The sequence below is a fragment of the Budorcas taxicolor genome, chromosome 2 (assembly GCF_023091745.1).
Source record: "Budorcas taxicolor isolate Tak-1 chromosome 2, Takin1.1, whole genome shotgun sequence".
In the NCBI taxonomy this organism is placed as follows: Eukaryota; Metazoa; Chordata; class Mammalia; order Artiodactyla; family Bovidae; genus Budorcas; species Budorcas taxicolor.
Genome location: NC_068911.1, coordinates 137,107,442 through 137,126,824, shown reverse-complemented (window position 1 = coordinate 137,126,824; position 19,383 = coordinate 137,107,442). Strand labels below are relative to the sequence as shown.

At 41.4% G+C, this 19,383-nt stretch overlaps 1 non-coding gene across 1 annotated transcript; it reads right to left on the bottom strand.

The window, feature by feature from the left end:
- Positions 1-1,322: 1,322 nt before the first annotated feature.
- On the bottom strand, positions 1,323-1,427 carry LOC128044029 (U6 spliceosomal RNA). The gene has a single exon (XR_008199015.1). It is a non-coding gene; the product is annotated as a U6 spliceosomal RNA (small nuclear RNA).
- Positions 1,428-19,383: the final 17,956 nt, after the last annotated feature.

Below are 19,383 nucleotides of genomic sequence, written 5' to 3'. Positions count from 1 at the left end.
GAAGATTTAGCTCTCAAGGAAAATCCTAATTAAAAATGCAGTTATACTTTATGAGCTTAAAGATACTGGTCACAAACTCAGATCTCCTTTTCATTTGGGAAAAACGCAAGTTCTGAGGAAAGGGGAGATGTTTGCTCTCTTCATGTGGGGTCTCTTCTCCCTGAAAGCAGAGTCATATATGCCTAGGGTTATGAACTCTATAGATCTTTTTCATCTTCCCACTTCCTTCCCTATCAAATTTTTTTTAGCCTCAAAAATTACATAAAATGAAAACCAAGACCAAATCCTAGGGGCAGATCCTTTTCCCAAAACCACTCTTATTATCAAAAGAATACAGAAGGATGCATTGAGGAAGGAGTAGGAGAGGGTGAGATATTCCATGTTTGTGTTAGTAAGAGAGGTGACTTCATAATCATGAAAAATATGTACATATGTAACACTTGAGTTTGGCATTTCATGCAACTCTCAGTAAACATTGAAGATCGATTTGTACAGTCTTCATTTTAGAGGTGAGGAAGCTGAGGCTCAGAGTGGAGGAGTGAAAATTGTCGTGAAGGTTAGATTTACCAAACCCATGCTCTGTACAATGTCACGTTGCTACTTTGAGGCCTTCCTTAGTACAAGGACCCAGGGACATAAGTGTTCTTCTTCCAGGCTTATTAACATCACATCTGGTCCCTGATACAGCTGAAGCTAGGTCAATGAAAATGATATGTCTTATGCTGGAGATAACTTTGGTAGTAAACAAAGAATAAACCTGATCCAAGGGGAGAATAGCAAGCCTACCTCAATCAGTTGGTATTGTCTTCAGCTTCCTGTAACAATAACAACAACAATAATAAAGCTACTGCAGCTTAATTAAATAGAGGTTTATTTTTTGTAAATCATCACAAATCCAGAGATAGGCAAGCTTAGGCTGGTACAGAGACTTCTCAAACCTATCAGGGACTTGGCAGTTAAACAGTTGTTTATCTTTCTGCTGTGCCATCCTTAGCAAAAACTTATAATCCCCAGGCTCATGAGATGGTTGCTGCCCCACTGGACATCACAACTACATCAGGCAGGGAGAAGAAGAATGAATAAAGGGAAAATGCATGGAGGGCAACAGTCCATAGGGTTGCAAAGAGCTGGACACGACTGAAGTGACTGAGCATGCATACACACATGACCCAGGTAGGGCTTGTCTCCCTCCTCCTCTGTCTTTCTCTCTCTTTCCTTTTGGTAAGGAAAAAAAAAATCACGGTTTTAATACTTGATTCTACACATTGCACTTTGACTCATTTGTTCTCTTGGTATTAGCCAGTGAAATATCAAATCTTCTGGGAACTCTGCAAAATGACATACTCTGTATGTCATCCTTGCACAGGGGCCATGCTACTCTCTATATTGTTCCATTTTTAGTATTGCCAAAGCAAGCCCAAGCTTGTATCTTTTTAGCAACAAACAATAACTTTTCAGGAAGCCCTAACCAAAAGACTGTGCTTACTTATACATCACTGGACAATCTTGGGTCATATGGCCAGCCCATAGAGGCAAGGAAGTCTATGGAAGTGAATCATTTTAACTGAGCCTACTCCTGCCCTTAGTAAAATGGGAAGTTCCGTTAGTAAAGAATAGAGAATGGTTGTTAGGCAGGCAATGAGCAATGGTCATCTCCTGTGGTAGATATTTCCTTGAGACTTCATCAAGAGTACACACCAGTGTAGAGAAAGAAGCCTTCCTATCAGGGAAAAATATTAAGTGGATATTCAAGCATATGCTTACACACCATCTTGGATCTTACTCATTTTCTTACTATTTCTGGAATCTTCAGTTTCCATCTTCAGATGTCTCCTCTATTTAATTCTTCTAAGTTGGAGTATTGATATTTGCCTTATTGACGTTTAACTATTGCCTTCTTTGCTTGGTGCCTCTGTTCCCCACGTAAGATGGCAGCAGTGTTCACAGTTTGAGGGATCTGATTTTTCACCAGCTGCACAGTGGGCAGTCAAAAACTAAGGATTCACAATAGAACTGGGTTAAACTCAATTTCACTTCTTATAACCTGAGTGACTCTACCCAAGTTTCTTAACTTCTGTGAAACTTGGTTTCCTCATATGACAATAAAGATACTAAAAATGCCTTCCTCAGAGGGTTTCTGGGCTTCCCTGGTGGCTCAGAAGTTAAAGTGTCTGCCTGCAATGCAGGAGACCTGGGTTCGATCCCTGGGTCGGGAAGATCCCCTGGAGAAGGAAATGGCAACCCACTCCAGTATTCTTGCCTGGAAATCCCATGGACAGAGGAGCCTGGTGGGCTACAGTCCACGGGGTCACAAAGAGTCGGACACGACTGAGCGACTTCACTTTCACTTTCTTTCTTTTTCAGAGGGTTTCTATGAGGAGGAAGTAAGTCAGTGCATATAAAACATATAGAGGGATATCTGACACATAGCAAGGATTAGACTGATTTTAGCTCTTATTGTTATTGTCGTTGCTGCTGCTATTAATCAAGTTGACCTGGATTTAAATCACTGATATGCCATTTTCTTAGTTAAGTTACGAAATGTCTTTGACTGTCAGTTTCATTGTCTAGAAAATGGTCACTGGGTCATGTAAGAGATGGTAAGTATGTAAAATATATGACAACTGTTACTCAGTTGTGTCTGACTCTTTGTGACCCCATGGACTGTAGCCCACCAACCTCCTCTGTCCATGGCATTCTCCAGGCAAGAATCCTGGAGTGGGTAGCCATTTCCTTCTCCAGGGGGTATTCCTGACCCAGGGATCAAGCCCAGGTATCCCTCATTACGGGCAGATTTTTTTTTTTATTACTGAGCCACCAGGGAAGCCCTGAGTATATGACAAAATGACCAATAAATAGCAAGATCAGTAAGCACTACTAGTTGCCTGTCACTCCATTTCCCTACTGCCTTGCAGCTAGGGGATGCCAAAGTCAAAGTAAGTTTAATTCCCTAGAGAGACTTTTCCTTCCGAGTAAAAAGGCAAACACTTATTTTGTGGAATCTCTTTGCTCTCTGTGCTTCCCCATCAGATGCTTGGAGATACTACACTCATCTTGAAAGCATGGGGGAAAGGGCCACAAACAAATGATGTTGGAGCAGGAAGATAGGCTTTGGGTCCCAGATTGCATCACTGAGGCCTAGTACCAGCTTTAGATTGCCCAACTCTAGATGTATTATATGAAAAGAAAAAAAACCTTGGTTGTTTAAACCAATATTCCTCAAGCTTTATTTTCAGTTCAGTTCAGTCACTCAGTCATGTCCAACTCTTTGCAACCCCATGGACTGTAGCACGCCAGGCCTCCCTGTCCATCACCAACTCCCAGAACCTACACAAACCCATGTCCACCAAGTCGGTGATGCCATCCAACTATCTCATCCTCTGTCATCCCCTTCTCCTCCTGCCTTCAATCCCTCCCCGCATCAGGGTCTTTTCCAATGAGTCACTTCTTTGCATCAGGTGGCCAAAGTATTGGAGTTTCAGCTTCAGCATCAGTCCTTCCAATGAATATCCAGGACTGATTTCCTTTAGGATGGACTGGTTGGATCTCCTTGCAGTCCAAGGGACTCTCAAGAGTCTTCTCCAACACCACAGTTCAAAAGCATCAATTCTTCAGTGCTCAGCTTTCTTCACAGTCCAATTCTCACATCCATACATGATTACTAGAAAAACCATAGCTTTGACAAGACAGACCTTTGTTGGCAAAGTAATGTCTCTGCTGTTTAATATCCTGTCTAGGTTGGTCATAGCTTTTCTTCCAAGGAGCAAGTGTCTTTTAATTTCATGGCTGCAGTTACCATCTGCAGTGATTTGGGACCCCTCAGAAATAAAGTCTCTCACTGTTTCCATTGCTTCCCCATCTATTCGCCATGAAGTGATGGGACCAGATGCCATGATCTTAGTTTTCTGAATGTTGAGTGGTAAGCCAACTTTTTCACTCTCCTCTTTCATCAAAAGGCTCTTTAGTTCTTCTTCACTTTCTGCCATAAGGGTGGTGTCATCTGCATATCTGAGGTTATTGATATTTCTCCTGGCAATCGTGATTCCAGCTTGTGCTTCATCCAGCCCAGCATTTCTCATCATGTACTCTGCATATAAGTTAAATAAGCAGGGTGACAATATATAGCCTTGATGCACTCCTTTTTCTATTTGAAATCAGTCTGTTGTTCCAGTCCAGTTCTAACTGTTGCTTCCTGATCTGCATACAGATTTCTCAGGAGGCAGGTCAGGTGGTCTGGTAATCCCATTTCTTGAAGAATTTTCCACAGTTTTCTGTTGTCCACACAGTCAAAGACTTTGTCATAGTCAATAAAACAGAAGTAGATGTTTTTCTGGAACTCCCTTGCTTTTTCGATGATCCAACAGATGTTGGCAATTCATCTCTGGTTCCTCCGCCTTTTCTAAATCCAGCTTGAACATCTGGAAGTTTTATTTTACATGCAGCCTAACACAACCCCTGATGACATTGATTTAGCTCTATGGAAATTGTATTAGCAATCATCATCATCATCATCTCTCTATATATGGTTCTAGGATGTCCACATCCATGTTAATTACCAAAGGGTTTGATCAGGGCTCCATGGAAGAAACTTAATCTGCAGAAAGTATTGCTTAAGACTCCTTGGGTCTTCAGTTCTCATGAGGGTGGTGGAGGAACCTTAATTGCCTCTGGATCTCGGAGACAAGGACCATACAGTAGTCAGAACAAACCATAGGGTCCTGAGGGGACTACTCCCCCAGGACAGCCTTGTGCATCCATTGAATCCCACTGAGTCCCTCTGGGTCTGGAGTCTGGAGATCTGTGAGGTTTATACCATAAACACCTGGGTGACATTAACAATATTTCCTTGGTGGCTAAAAAGAGATCAATGCTGAGTGAAGGGTAATGTTGCAAGGATTGTTCTGTGGATAATGTAACCACCACTAGAGATGAATGAGGAGTGACTGTGTTGAACATAATCTCTTCACCGGTTTATATTAAAAATAATCTTCTGACCAAATTTAGTCATACATAAAGGTATATATTTAACATTTATTATGAAGCAGGCACCAAACAGCACATATAACCAAGTTTATAAGTTTAATGAAACTTCAGCTATTGGCCTTTTAGGTTGCATGCCATGTTCACTTGAAGCAGAAACGACCATTTTCTAGAGGCAGAGTTCCATTAACCTCATAGTAGATATTAGGCCCTGGCATCCTGAAGACTAAGCCAACAGCCAGGCACAGGACAATCTAAGAACAATATCCCTAAGGGTACAGGTCACAGGGTTTTCTAGATTTTTACTCTGTTTATACAATGGGAGAGGGAGTCTTTAGAATATGTTATACAATCCGTGTACCTTTAAATTCACCATTTGCACCAGTTAAAACCCATTTCTAATATTCCTAATGCAAATTGACAAGTCATTAATTTTACCAATGAAAATCCATTTTTAACAGACATTCTGCTAATTAAGAATACTCTGGTGGTGGTGTTGGAAGGCTAAGACAGCTAAATCTTTGCTAGGAAGCACCCCTGGAGAGTGAAATTTCTTAATAGAAGACTGATGACACATAGGGTTGACATTTTGATTGGGGCAAACGATCATCCTTCAAGTGTAGCTTAAGCTGACTGATATATCCTAACTTTATACTCCTTATAAACTAAACAGGATGTTTAAGTTACACACATTCTATTAAGCAACTCATATAACTAATAAAGGACAAAATCAGACTTGGCTCCTCTGACTCCCCAGTTTGAAAGTTCTTAGTACTATTGCATCCTAACTTGACATTAATTCTACAAACAGTCCAAACTCATTACCCTAAGAAGTAGCCTATTCTAAGTTAGCCTATTATCAAAAATTTCTCCACTTAAAGTAAAAATAGCAAATTTAGTTGCTGCTGTTTATCTTGGAGCTTCATTGTAAATGGCATTAAGGCAGAATTTTTTTAAAAAACAGAGCATCAGGTAATGAAAGTTTAGATTTGTAAGATGTGGTCAAATGTCAAATAACAAATCATTGACTATTAAAAAAATAAGAGAAAACAGGATAAACGTTGCTGAGAAGTTCAAAGCAAACTTTGTCTATCATCCCTCTTCTATTTTGACACTGAAATGTTTGTCTTTTGCAGGCCTGCTCGGATTTCGTAACCATTTATGTTAACCTCTTTGATGGTTTTTATTATTATTAATCAGCGACCACACTGTGTATGGCTTCTAATTTATTTTTCCAGAGGAAATTCTGGGAAAACAAAGAGTTCCCAAATATGATTACTGGTTTGTAGTGGTATTGTTTACACCAATGATCTCCAACCTTTTTGGCACCAGGGACCAATTTTGTGGAAGACAATTTTTCCATGGAGCAGGGGTGGGGGGATGGTTTTGGAATGATCCTCATAAGGAACCAGCAACCCATGCGCAGGTGGATACGAGTGATGGGGAGTGGCTATAAACACTTGCTGCGCCCTGTCACTCACCTCCTGCTGTACAGCCCGGTTCCTAGAAGGCCAGTACTGGCCTGTGGCCCAGGGGGTGGGGATCCTTGCTTTATACTTTTGAAGAGGCCAAGACAGATCCTGCTGTGGGGATGCAGGGGTCATCTGAAGAAGTAAAGAGGGTCCACACCTGCCATTCCCATGCTTCTTCCAAGCTGGGCCCGGAGACCCAGAGGGGCCAGGCTCACACAGAGGCGGGGCCTTTCCGTTCCTACACATGCTGCTTGGCTGTATGGAAATGTGTTCAGGGTTCTTCGGCTTTTCTTGTTTAGGTAAATCACTCTCAACTGTGATCTTATGTTTGCTTGATGGCTGTGGAGGTGAAGGCTGGAGATTGCCAATAAAATATTTTGAGAAGGTCTTGTTTTACTGGAGAATGAGGTTCAGTAAGCATGAGTACATCAACTGAAGCTAAAACTGTGACGAAATTGTTGGATTTCTTGAAGGAGTGGTGAGGAGTAGGTAGCGTTAAGCTACAGCTAAAGAATCTGGTACTTCCCCACACCTCCCTCACCAAAACCATCCAAACAAACAAAAACAATGCTGTACTATCTCACACTTTCTCCATCTGTGAAACGAAGATAATTCTTCAGTCTCCTTCATGGCAATGACAAAATAAAAGCTCCTATAAAAGGCTTAGTTAGACACTAACTGTGAAGTCAATTCTTAATGATAATCTACTGAAGTCTTTATTGCTTCATCTTCTAGGAATTGAAAACCGCTGGGCCTTCCTTGAAACCCTCCACTGAGAATAGCATATGGCTCCTAGAGTCTGTGCAATTAAGGTCCTGGAGAGGAGGAGGCAGGGAAATTGTCGACCTCTGAACTGACAGATAAAAACAAGAAGCAAACAAACAAAAAGATAGCTGATAGGTAAACAGGTTAAATGGTTAAGCAGTGACCCATCTGAGTACTGGTTCTTTCTCTATTAAACCTAATATCAAAGGAAGAATGCCATGATAAGGAGTTCAAAAGTACCCTAAGCTTAAAACAGCTTTGGAAAAACCAAGCTGGTTTAACTGATATAATTATTGTGCATTCATTGAAGTCTGAACAGCAAAGTATTTAAAGCACTGTCAGGAAATATTAAATCTCCCTTCTGAAACTAGGATGGAAAAAGGTAGGACAGCTCATTTTTAACATTAAAGCAGGATTGGGCCTGATGAGTATTTGAAATATTTCTTTCCCAATTTGGGGCGGCATTAGATTTTGGCTAGTAAAATATAAATGAACATCATTTGTACATGACAACTGCTGAGCCTAACCACTTAAAATTCCCTGAATGTCTTTTCTTTAGACGGGTTGCCAGATTCTCATCATCAAAGCCAGCAGAGCTGACCAAAGGCAACTCTGTGGTGGAGGCCCCGCCTAAGCTGTGATGGGTTAGAGAGATAGCTGTTGGTTTTGTGCAGACATGAATCACTCTCAGGGCCATTACAACATTTCAAGCTAGGTCACAGTACTCCAGATCACTCTACATTTTGCTCTGAGGCCAGGGAGCTCAGAGACTTGCTGTTGCCTGTTTGTTTCAGTGGAAATCAAATCCATTTCAGCACCACTTCCTGCTGCTTTCCTTTGAGATCAAAGAGTTGAAGAGAAATATACAAGCATCAAGTGCTAAAGCCACAATACTAAAAATGACTAATCTAGTAAATGGTTTTGTTTATGATTTGGAAAATGGATTGAGACTAAAAAAAAATAACTATCTTTTCCTTTGTCCTTGGGGAAAAATTTAATCATGGTTAGTCCTTGCCATTATAGTGGTTTCACTGAAGCTACTTCCTAGGCCGAAGGAAACAGTTCATTACATACAAACTAATTCAGGAGATGAGATTGATTTGTCTCTTTTTGGAATCAAGGTCCTTATCTTTCCATTAGTCTAGTTTAAAAATATGGTGGCCAGATTCACCTAAGACTCTCAACTCTCGCTAATACCCTCCTCCCCATGACCCAGACTTGATTTCAAGATCTTGTCTAAAAGATCTATTAGAACAAAGAGCCTACTAATTAAGCAGCTAACCCCAAGACTGTGCCTTTAGCCTGGGGGTGGGGGGGGGGGACTTGTTTTATTCCATTAATTTGAGAGCTGTTACTTTATCTCCAGCGGTAATTGGTGTGTTAAGTCTATCTGTACCCCCTTATGTGGGAGGAGATACAATTTACTGTAATTTGAACTCAGTTTTAAAGCACAGTTTAGACTGGCAGGTCCCAGATTTTTCTTTGTTAGAGTGATCTTGAAGAAGCATCCTTGATGGTGTTTTGGAACGCTGTTTCATCTTTATCTATTATCCATGCAAACGTTTTGTGTTTAGTTGAGGCTGTAGCTGATAGAACCAAAACACTTAGCAGATTTTGGATTGATTCTGCTCTCTGCCGCCCAGTTTGCCCTTTGCTGTATGAATGCAGCATGAAAGGTCACAGTAAATAAATCCTGGCCTGGGTTTGCAAAAATGTGAATAGAAGGTAGTCAGTCATGGTAGCTCCCTTTTGTGAGAAGGTTATTAAAGTTCACTGGAAAACAATTTCCCCAATCTCACATTTATAATTGAATACTGCTGTTGTGAGGTTTCAGTGAGATGAAGTATGTGAAAGCGCTTTGTAAACTCTGCAAAATAAAAAGTTTGAAAGAAGAGCCATATAGCTATCAACTGGGTTCCTGCTGAAAAATAGAGTTGTGGGGGAAACTGTCTCATTTATAGATTTTTCTAATGATTGAATTTTTAAAACTACAAATACATGTGGCTTATAAAATCAGCAAGATACGCAAGAATCTTTCCTTTTAAAGTGCTTTGCATAGGAAAGGATGTTAAAAATAGGCAGTCTTTTGCCACTAAAATCCACTGTGCCTTGAATTTCAAATGATTAAAATAGCGGTAATTATCAATAGTTTTTCAAGAAAAAAAATCAGATATCTCCAATATCATATATGAAGTCAAGAGGGCTTTCTCCGTGGCTCAGTGGTAAAGAGTCTGCCTGCAGTGCAGGAGACATTGGAGGCTTGGGTTCGATCCCTGGGTTGGGAAGATCCCCGGGAGATGGGTGTGGCAACCCACTCCAGTATTCTTGCCTAGAGAATGCCATGGACAGAGGAGCCTGGTGGGCTACAGTCCAGAGTCACAAAGAGTCAGACATGACTGAAGTGACTGAGCATGCATGCATGAAGAAAAAATATAAAAATTGAAATTAGATTTTTTCTGAATCATAATATATTCTATAGGTATAATTTGGAAACTGTTTAAGAAATTTTGAAATGTCTTATTTTGCTTTTAGCTGTTCAGTTGGTTTGCTCAGTCATGTCTAACTCTTTGTGACTCCATGAACAGCAGCATGCCAGGCTTCCCTGTCCATCATCAACCCCCAGAGCTTGCTCAAACTCATGTCCATCAAGTCAGTGATGCCATCCAACCATCTCATCCTTTGTCACCCCATTCTCCTCCCACCCTCAATCTTTCCCAGCATCAGGGTCTTTTCCAGTGAGTCAGCTCTTCACATCAGGTGACCAAAGTCTTGGAGCTTCAGCATCAGTCCTTTCATTAATATTCAGGGCTGATTTCCTTTAGGATTGACTAGTTTGAGACATTTTCCAGTAGTCATATATGGATGTGAGAGTTGGAGTATAAAAAAAGCTGAGCACTGAAGAATTGATGCTTTTGAACTGTGGTGTTGAAGAAGACTCCTGAGAGTCCCTTAGACTGCAAGGAGATCCAACCAGTCCATCCTAAAGGAGATCAGTCCTGGGTGTTCATTGGAGGGACTGATGTTGAAGCTGAAACTCCAATACTTTGGTCACCTGATGTGAAGAGCTGACTCATTTGAAAAGATCCTCTTACACTGTTGGTGGGAATGCAAGCTAGTACAGCCACTATGGAGAACCATGTGGAGATGTCTCAAAAAACTGGAAATAGAACTGCCTTATGACCCAGCAATCCCACTGCTGGGCATACACACTGAGGAAACCAGAATTGAAAGAGACACATGTACCCCAATGTTCATTGCAGCACTGTTTATAACAGCCAGGACATGGAAGCAACCTAGATGTCCATCAGCAGATGAATGGATAAGAAAGCGGTGGTACATATACACAATGGAGTATTACTCAGCCATTAAAAAGAATATATTTGAATCAGTTCTAATGAGGTGGATGAAACTGGAGCCTATTATACAGAATGAAGTAAGCCAGAAAGAAAAACACCAATACAGTATACTAACACATATATGTGGAATTTACAAAGATGGTAACGATAACCCTGTATGCGAGATAGCTAAAGAGACACAGATTTATAGAACAGTCTTTTGGACTCTGTGGGAGAGGGAGAGGGTGGGATGATTTGGGAGAATGGCATTGAAACATGTATAATATCATATATGAAATGAATCGCCAGTCCAGATTCGATGCATGATACTGGATGCTTGGGGCTGGTGCACTGAGACGACCCAGAGGGATGGTATGGGGAGGGAGGAGGGAGGGGGGTTCACGATGGGGAACACATGTATACCTGTGGCAGATTCATGTTGATGTATGGCAAAACCAATACAATATTGTAAAGTAACCTCCAATTAAAATAAATAAATTTATATTTTTAAAAAAATGAAAAGATTGAGGGCAGGAGGAGAAGGGGACGACAGAGGATGAGATGGTTGGATGGCATCACCAACACAATGGACGTGGGTTTGGGTGGACTCCAGGAGTTGGTGATGGACAGGGAGGCCTGGCGTGCTGCCGTTCATGGGGTCACAAAGAGCTGGACACGACTGAGCGACTGAACTGAGCTGAGTTTGAGACAAATACAGAAACTGAAATCCCAGATACATCAGGGAGGCCTAAGGGGACCCCCTTGTCTAGGGGGCAAATATCTCACCTTTTCTCCCTTTCTTAAGTATAACAAAGCTTCATTAAATATTTTCTTTGCAATGTTGTGTTAGTTTGTGCTGTACAACAATGTGAATCGGCTATATGTATACATATATGCCCTGCCTCTTGGGCCCCCCTCTCACCGCATTCCCCATCTCACCCCTCTAGGTCACAGAGCACTGAGCTGAGCTCCCTATGCTTTACAGCGGCTTCCCACTAGCTACCTATTTCATCCATGGTAGTGTATATGTGTAATCCCAATCTCCCAATTTGTCCCACCCTCCGTTTCCCTGTCCTCTGTGTCCACATGCTCACTCTCCATATCTGCACCTCTTTTTCTGCCCCGCAAATAGGTTTATCTGTACCATTTTTCTTGATTTCATACATATGCTTTAAAATACAATATTTGTTTAAGAAGTCCTCACTCTGCTGATTGCTGTTCTTCAGTGTTCGCATTCTGGGCTCCAGACATCCACTCTTCTTTTGGACTGTGGAGTCAGAAGATTCATGCCACCTGTTATTATTAGCTTTTGGGACCATGATTTAAGCCTATTGCAGCCATCTCTGTTAAACAGAGGTCTGTGATGATTAAATGAGATTGATAACAACAGCCACCCAGAAAGTACACTGTTGCTGTTTTTCAGTTGCTCAGTTGTGCCCAGCTCTTTGCAACCCCATGGACTACAGCACGCCAGGCTCCCCTGTCCTTCGCTATCTCCTGGAGTTTATTCAAACTCATGTCCACTGAGTCTCTGATGCCTTCCGACCATCTCATCCTCTGCGGTCCCCTTCTCTTGCCCTCAATCATTCCCAACATCAGAGTCTGGGAAAGATAAGAAAGCACTTATCCATAAACAAATGTAAGATAGAATTTTATTTATTTCCTTTTCCCCACTGCCTTGTCCTTGTTGACATTCATGCAGCTGGAGTCCCATTGCCTAGGGACTTCGTTTGCTGCAGTTAATCTGATAAAGTAAACTCTGCTTATGTATTAAAAGGTGCTAATAAGTTAACTTAGTGCCCTTCTCAGGTAATATATTTACATTTGGGAGGAACTGAAAGGATCTTTTTCCTTTTAGGTTTGGGAAGGGGAGGAGATAGTGGGAAACATTTAGTGTCAACACTTAGGACCTTCACCTTGATCCAAACACTCCGATGGGAGCTCCATAGTTATTGTTTATAAAATCCACACAACAAACCTATAAGATGTGTACATGCGAAAGATTTCATAACACGTCTTGTGTAAGTGAATCAGTTCATTAAGGAAATGTGAAGGTTATAGTGTGATCAAAGCAGGGATGGGCACCATGATGTGGAACTTGCATCTTAGGAAAAAAGCTGTCAATTGCAGTTCATTATTTAGGGCTTTGTTTATCTTAATAATGGGTAATCAGAATTTTAAGAATGTGTATGCAACCCAAGGCTAATGACAGTGCTGGAAGGGAAAAGAAAAGAAAAAGACTTTCTCTCTCTTTTAGTGAAAAGAAAAATGTATGGTGAACCACCATTTATTCGACATTTATCAAGATTTCTCATTACTTGTTTCAGCCATCCCCTCTTTTATTCTGAAATATGTTAAAGCGAATCAGTGACTTTATGTTATTTTGCTCCTACAAAACAATGGTGAAAACGATCATTTTTCTTTAACTTTTTTCTCATTGACCAGGGCTGATTACACTGAAACACAATTCATACAGGAAAGTTAGGTTCAATGTTTCATTTTCTCCTTTAATTGCCAATTGTCAGAGTGAAGTATTGTATACTGATGACACCCTGTGGGGATCAAGGAGGGTGTGTGTGTGTGTGTTGCATTTTGATTTTTGCTTTTATTGCTTTGACCACTCCTCTTTGTTTGAGTTCCATTATGAACTCACAAACCTTTTAACATAGTCAGTGTTGTAGCAGATGTCATTGATGCCCCCCTGTTCATATCACGCCAACACACACCATTTCTGAATGAAGATGGCAAATACCTGCAACTCTTCACCTGAGAATTTTTATCTCATCTTCTGAATAGGACAGGCAGGAAGTGCCAGAAAATCACTGGGAGCATCTCTCAGCCAGGGCTATAGAAGGACAAGTCTGAGATGTGCTCTATAATGTTTCCCAGAGGTCCCAGCAGGAATGAACCCCAGTTGCACTCCACAGTGACTTGCTTATTAACATACCTTATATTGGCTTCCTACCCTTTCCTGTCTTGCTGTCTCATTCCCTGACCCCTCTCTCCTAGAATCAGCCCCCCATGAACCACATACACTCAAATCCCTGTTCAGAGGCTGCTTCTGGGAGAATCCAGCCTAAGGAAGTTGATACCAACAGTTGTTATAGGAACCAGACACTCAGAATGAGGTACCAATGAGAAAGATGGGCTAGCCCCACTTAAGCTTGGTGATGATTACCTCTGGTGTGGCAAAGCACTGGTTTCTTAGATTTCACCTATTTTGGATTGAGAAGGGCATCCTGTGGAAGGAGATGTACTGGTTTATGTGGTAGCTCCAAAGCTTGAAAGATATGAGGACTGGGAAATTAGTTGCTGTTGTTAACATACAAACGAAGGAAGAAAACAGAAGACTCAGATCAACAATCTATCAATTCAAGGTGTGGTCTGAAAACCAAATGCATCAGTGGTATTGTTTAAAAAGATCCAGAAGGCTGTGCTAATGATCAGACCCAATATTTAGATGTAAGTGGTGGAACTATGAAGTCAGCCTCTTGAAGTCATCCACAACTTGAGACCTAGAATGAGGACTTCTGGGTGGAGGTGCTTGAGCTCTGTCAACTCCCAGATTTCTCTGACCCCTGGACCAATAAAGGTGAGCCTTTTGGAAATCAACCTTGCATTTTCTGAAGACTATGCAAGATCCTTTCCTGCAACGATGACTTCAAGGTGTGTTTGTCCTCCTTGAGATCTCTACTTATTCTGGACTTCTTCACTCCTTTAACATTTGTGTTGTCCAATCTAACAGCCACAAGCCTCATGTAACTATAAACAATAATAATGCAAATGAAATAAAATGTAACTCATGTAACTATAATGTAACTATAATGTAACTCATGTTACATGTAGCCTCATGTAACTATAAACAATAATAATGCAAATTAAATAGAATCAAGAATCTTTTCTCTGTCACTAGCCTTATTACATGTTCTCAGTAAATACTTGTGGCTAGGAGCTACCATGTTGGACAAAGCAGTTAGACAGTTTCATCACCACAGAAAGGTCTATTAGGCATAACTGATGTAGACTAGGGTTGGCAAACTTTTTAAAAGAGTTGGAAATTCAGTATTTTAGGGTTTGCAGACCATGTGGCCCTTGTTTCTACCACTAAACTGTGCCTCTGTAGCATGAACATAGCCATAGATAATACATAAATGGGCATGGGTCTGCTCTTTAATTTTACAGCAACTTTCAGTGTCCAGCTCATGTGTCCTCATGGACCCACCTCTGGTCTATAACTAACAGTAGGGTCAAGTCTTATTATAGTGCAAGCATGAAGCACTGTTCATGCATCAGTTGAGTGTAATTTCCATAAAAGAAAAATAGCTGGACTGACAATGAGGACCCATGAACCACAGGACTCCGGGAAGGTATCTAAGAGACTACGCTATTCCTAGGGGCAAGAAAGTGGGGCATCTGATGACTCTGTTGCTTGACTTATATGATCGGAACATCAATAGTGGGAGAGTAGAAAACTGATGTCAAGTACCACCTTGGAAAATTATAATTTCTCACAATGTCCGATACTATGGGAAAAGGGGAATTATTCACCAAAGGGGTTGCATATGGGGGCTTCCCTGGTAGCTCAGATGGTAAAGACTCTGCCTGCAATCACCTGGGTTGATCTCTGGGTTGGGAAGATCTCTGGGGGAGGGCATGGCAGCCCACTCCAGTTTTTTGCCTGAAGAATCCCATGGACAGAGGAGTCTGGCAGACTACAGTCTGTGGGGTCACCTAGAGTCGGACATGACTGAAGCGACTCAGCACGTGTGTATGCACACATGGGCTTATATATTCCAACAAATTTCAAGGCAACAAGCTTGGGAATGCAACTTGAGGCTGTTCAGAGAGGAATATAAGGTTTGATAAGGAAAAGTGTATTGATAGGAGTGCTGGCAGGATCTACATCCTGGCAAGGGCTATTGGAGCGCAGCCTAATCCACTGCAGCAATGGCAACTTAACTCACAAGCCTCCCATTTTCTGGAGGCCTAGAGTAAATAAAGTGGAGATGCCAGAATTGTCTTGGCAGCATATTAAGGAAAGGGTCAAAAGGATCATAGATGTGGAAATCTATGAATTGATTTATTACATAATAAAAAAGTAAAAATAAAACCCAGCTCTCTATGTTCCCCAGAGGGTCCAGAAGATATCCCTTCACTATTGCAATAGGGGAGGAGAGAAGTTAATGGTGGTTATCATTTGTGAGCCAGGCAGGGTAAAATGAAGGTTATTACAGACCTGGGCTACTTAGCATCATTGGGGATGATAAGCCTCCAGCCCACTAGAGGCCAGGTGGCAGCATTTAACCATCAGAAGCAAGGTGAATATAATTTCCATAATGGGTGTACAGCTAGAATGACAATGAGGAGCCCATGCCCCACAGGAATCTGTGAAGATATCTAACAGATCAAGGTATTCCTAGAGGCAAGACAATTGAGCCTCTGATGATGGTGTTTCTTGACTTATATCACAAAAAATCAGTAGGGGGCCAACAGAAAACTGATGTCATATGCTGTATTTTGGAAAATCACAGTCCCGCACACCATTCTCAGGCCCAGAATCCACTAGTTAAAGGGAAGGTTATTTCCTTTGGAGGAAGGGAGCTGTGATGTCACAGAAGTATGACATCAGATAGCAGCATGTGATGTCATAGCAGTAGCTACTTCCCCAATCTACCCCCACAGGACTTATGGTTATTTACCCGATAATGGCACACTCAGGAAACACAGATTTTCCAAGGGCGATGGGGTACTGGATTATAGATGATAGTGATAGAGTATCATCTATCAGGGCTATGGAAGGCGTACGATAGAGTCCAGTCCCAAGTCCATCTTGCAGTGAATACAGTGGATCTGTGGGGCATGCAGTGATGATTTTTCAAGCCCTAAATGCATCATCAGGCTGAATTTACCTAGAGGTTGACAGAGCCCTCACATTCATTACTTGACTGAGGAGTGTTATGTTAGAGGAAGTTAGTGGAAGCATGGCAGCAGGATAATGGCTTTGCAAAGATGTCCATGTCCTACTCCCTGGAACCTGCAAATAAGTTAAGGTACATAGCAAAGGGTTAAGGTTGCTAACCAGCTTAACTTTGGCCAAAGAGATTATTTGAGATTATCTGGGAGGCCCAATGTAATCATGGGTCTATAAATGGAAAAAGGAGGCAGAAGAGAAAATCTGATTTAAAGAGAGATCTGAAGATGATGTGATGCTGGCTTTGAAGGCAGAGGAAGAGGTCACAAACCAAGGGATGTAGAAGACTCTAGAAACTGGAAAAGTCAAGGGAAGAGACTCTCCCCAGATCCTCCAGACTGAATATAGTTCTCCCAATTCCTTGATTTTATCACAGTGAGACCTTCAAAACTGTAAAATAATAAATTTCTGTTGTTTTAAACACTAAATTTGTAGTAATTTGTTATAGCAACAATAGAAAACTAATAGAAGAAGCTCTTAAATTTGTACCACTACTCTCCACCCAGCAAGGAATTAAAATTAAAGCAATATTGCATCCTGGATGAATACAGAGCTGAGTACTACTCTCCAGACTTACAGGTTGCTGAGATAGTGGATACTATTCTTTTTTGATTCACTGTATGGTCACTCATCTAGAGCCAGACATCCTGGAATGTGAAGTCAAGTGGGCCTTAGAAAGCATCACTACGAAAAAGCTAGTGGAGGTGATGGCATTCCAGTTGAGCTATTTCAAATCCTGAAAGATGATGCTGTGAAAGTGCTGCACTCAATATGCCAGCAAATTGGGAAAACTCAGCAGTGGCCACAGGACTGGAAAAGGTCACTTTCATTCCAATCCCAAAGAAAGGCAATGCCAAAGAATGCTCAAACTACTGCACAATTGCATTCATCTCACATGCTAGTAAAGTAATGCTCAAAATTCTCCAAGCTAGGCTTAAAAAGTACATGAACTGTGAACTTCCTGATGTTCAAGCTGGTTTTCGAAAAGGCAGAGGAACCAGAGATCAAACTGCCAACACCTGCTGGATTATCGAAAAAGCAAGAGAGTTCCAGAAAAACATCTCTTTCTGCTTTATTGACTATGCCAAAGCCTTTGACTGTGTGGATCACAATAAACTGTGGAATATTCTGAAAGACATGGGAATACCAGACCACCTGACCTGCCTCTTGAGAAATCTGTATGCAGGTCAAGAAGCAACAGTTAAAACTGGACATGGAACAACAGACTGGTTTCAAATAGGAAAAGGAATATGTCAAGGTTGTATATTGTCACCCTGTTTATTTAACTTCTTTGCAGAGTACATCATGAGAAATGCTGGAATGGAAGAAACACAACCTGGAATCAAGATTGCCAGGAGAAATATCAATAACCTCAGATATGCAGATGACATCACCCTTATGGCAGAAAGTGAAGAGGAACTAAAAAGCCTCTTGATGAAAGTGAAAGAGGAGAGTGAAAAAGTTGGCTTAAAGCTCAACATTCAGAAAATGAAGATCATGGCATCCAGTCCCATCACTTCATAGGAAATAGATGGGGAAACAGTGGAAACAGTGTCAGACTTTATTTTGGGGGGCTCCAAAATCACTGCAGATAGTGATTGCAGCCATGAAATTAAAAGACGCTTATTCCTTGGAAGGAAAGTTATGACCAACCTAGATAGTGTATTCAAAAGCAGAGACATTACTTTGCCGACTAAGGTCCGTCCAGTCAAGGCTATGGTTTTTCCTGTGGTCATGTATGGATGTGAGAGTTGGACTGTGAAAAAGGCTGAGTGCCGAAGAATCGATGCTTTTGAACTGTGGTGTTGGAGAAGACTCTTGAGAGTCCCTTGGACTGCAAGGAGATCCAACCAGTCCATTCTGAAGGAGATCAGCGCTGGGATTTCTTTGGAAGGAATGATGCTAAAGCTGAAACTCCAGTACTTTGGCCACCTTATGCGAAGTGTTGACTCATTGGAAAAGACTTTGATGCTGGGAGGGATTGGGGGCAGGAGGAGAAGGGGGTGACAGAGGATGAGATGGCTGGATGGCATCACAGACTCGATGGAAGTGAGTCTGAGTGAACTCCGGGAGTTGTTGATGGACAGGGAGGCCTGGCGTGCTGCAATTCATGGGGTCGCAAAGAGTCGGACATGACTGAGCGACTGAACTGAATGGTCCCTGAAAAATCGGATCATGGCAGAGAATGGTGAACTATCACAAACTTAAACAAGTGGGAGCCCTAGCTGCAGCTACTGTGCCAAATGTGGTATCTTTACTAAAAAAAGGTCAAAATAGCCTCCAGCTCTTGGAACACAGCTATAGATCTGATGAATGCATTCTTCTCAATTCCCATCATGGAGGAGGATGAAAAGAAGTTCAGATTCACCTGGGAATGAGAAGTGTACATGTTCATTTATAATTATGCCCCAGGGTTATGATACTTTCCTAGTTTTGATAGTCTTGACATTCCAAAAGATAGGAAGTTGACCCAGCATACTAATGTTATCATGTTAGCCAGAACTGTTGAGCAGGAAATATACTCTGAATGTCCTGAAACAAGTGTACACAACACAGAGAGAGAAATCTTCTGAAGATCTAGGGACCTCACACATTGGTGATATTTTTAGGGGTCTAATTGTCTTACTGTGCCAGGACACTCCCTCCAATATATAAGACAAATTACGGCATCTTGAACCTCCTACCATGAAGAAAAGAGATAAGCATTTTAGCACTATTTCTTCATTTTAATTTTTTTCATATAGTAAAAGTATAAATCTTAAGTGTATTATTATGTATATATATGTGTGTGCATATATATATTAAAAAGTGAAAGTGAAGCTCACTCAGTCATGTCCAACTATTTGTGACCCCATGGACT